Consider the following 2,500-nt stretch of genomic DNA (forward strand, 5'->3'; position numbering starts at 1 on the left):
ACAGACAGACAGAGAGAGAGAGAGAGAGAGAGATCCAGACAGAGAGAGAGAGAGAGAGAGAGAGATCCAGACAGACAGACAGAGAGAGAGAGAGAGAGAGAGATCCAGACAGACAGACAGACAGAGAGAGAGAGAGATCCAGACAGACAGACAGAGAGACAGAGAGAGAGAGAGATCCAGACAGACAGACAGAGAGAGAGATCCAGACAGACAGACAGAGAGAGAGATCCAGACAGACAGACAGAGAGAGAGATCCAGACAGACAGACAGAGAGAGAGATCCAGACAGACAGACAGAGAGAGAGATCCAGACAGACAGACAGAGAGAGAGATCCAGACAGACAGACAGAGAGAGAGATCCAGACAGACAGACAGAGAGAGAGATCCAGACAGACAGACAGAGAGAGAGATCCAGACAGACAGACAGAGAGAGAGATCCAGACAGACAGACAGAGAGAGAGATCCAGACAGACAGACAGACAGACAGACAGACAGACAGACAGACAGACAGACAGACAGACAGACAGAGAGATCCAGACAGACAGAGAGATCCAGACAGACAGAGAGATCCAGACAGACAGACAGACAGACAGACAGACAGACAGACAGACAGACAGACAGACAGACAGACAGAGAGAGAGAGAGATCCAGACAGACAGACAGAGAGAGAGATCCAGACAGACAGACAGAGAGAGAGATCCAGACAGACAGACAGAGAGAGAGATCCAGACAGACAGACAGAGAGAGAGATCCAGACAGACAGACAGAGAGAGAGATCCAGACAGACAGACAGAGAGAGAGATCCAGACAGACAGACAGAGAGAGAGATCCAGACAGACAGACAGAGAGAGAGATCCAGACAGACAGACAGAGAGAGAGATCCAGACAGACAGACAGAGAGAGAGATCCAGACAGACAGACAGAGAGAGAGATCCAGACAGACAGACAGAGAGAGAGATCCAGACAGACAGACAGACAGACAGACAGACAGACAGACACAGACAGACAGACAGACAGAGAGATCCAGACAGACAGAGAGATCCAGACAGACAGAGAGATCCAGACAGACAGAGAGATCCAGACAGACAGACAGACAGACAGACAGACAGACAGACAGACAGAGATCCAGACAGACAGACAGACAGACAGAGAGAGATCCAGACAGACAGACAGACAGACAGAGAGAGAAGAGAGAGAGAGATCCAGACAGACAGAGAGAGAGAGAGAGAGATCCAGACAGACAGACAGACAGAGATCCAGACAGACAGACAGACAGAGAGGGAGAGAGAGAGAGATCCAGACAGACAGACAGAGAGAGAGAGAGAGAGAGATCCAGACAGACAGACAGAGAGAGAGAGAGAGAGAGAGATCCAGACAGACAGACAGAGAGAGAGAGAGAGAGAGAGAGATCCAGACAGACAGACAGAGAGAGAGAGAGAGAGAGAGATCCAGACAGACAGACAGAGAGAGAGAGAGAGAGAGAGATCCAGACAGACAGACAGAGAGACAGAGAGAGAGAGATCCAGACAGACAGACAGAGAGACAGAGAGAGAGAGATCCAGACAGACAGACAGAGAGAGAGAGAGAGAGATCCAGACAGACAGACAGACAGAGAGAGAGAGATCCAGACAGACAGACAGAGAGAGAGAGAGAGAGAGAGATCCAGACAGACAGACAGAGAGAGAGAGAGAGAGAGAGATCCAGACAGACAGACAGAGAGAGAGAGAGAGAGAGAGATCCAGACAGACAGACAGACAGAGAGAGAGAGAGATCCAGACAGACAGACAGACAGAGAGAGAGAGAGATCCAGACAGACAGACAGACAGACAGAGAGAGAGAGACAGAGATCCAGACAGACAGACAGAGAGAGAGAGACAGAGATCCAGACAGACAGACAGACAGACAGAGAGAGAGAGAGAGAGATCCAGACAGACAGACAGACAGACAGAGAGAGAGATCCAGACAGACAGACAGAGAGAGAGATCCAGACAGACAGACAGAGAGAGAGATCCAGACAGACAGACAGAGAGAGAGATCCAGACAGACAGACAGAGAGAGAGATCCAGACAGACAGACAGAGAGAGAGATCCAGACAGACAGACAGACAGACAGACAGACAGAGAGATCCAGACAGACAGAGAGATCCAGACAGACAGAGAGATCCAGACAGACAGACAGACAGACAGACAGACAGACAGACAGACAGACAGACAGACAGACAGAGAGAGATCCAGACAGACAGACAGACAGACAGAGAGAGATCCAGACAGACAGACAGACAGAGAGAGAGAGATCCAGACAGACAGACAGACAGACAGAGAGAGATCCAGACAGACAGACAGACAGAGAGAGATCCAGACAGACAGACAGACAGAGAGAGAGAGAGATCCAGACAGACAGACAGACAGAGAGAGAGAGAGATCCAGACAGACAGAGAGAGAGAGATCCAGACAGACAGACAGACAGACAGACAGACAGACAGACAGACAGACAGACAGACA

The sequence above is a fragment of the Salmo salar genome, chromosome 19, assembly GCF_965601325.2.
Source record: "Salmo salar chromosome 19, fSalSal1, whole genome shotgun sequence".
Classification (NCBI taxonomy): domain Eukaryota; kingdom Metazoa; phylum Chordata; class Actinopteri; order Salmoniformes; family Salmonidae; genus Salmo; species Salmo salar.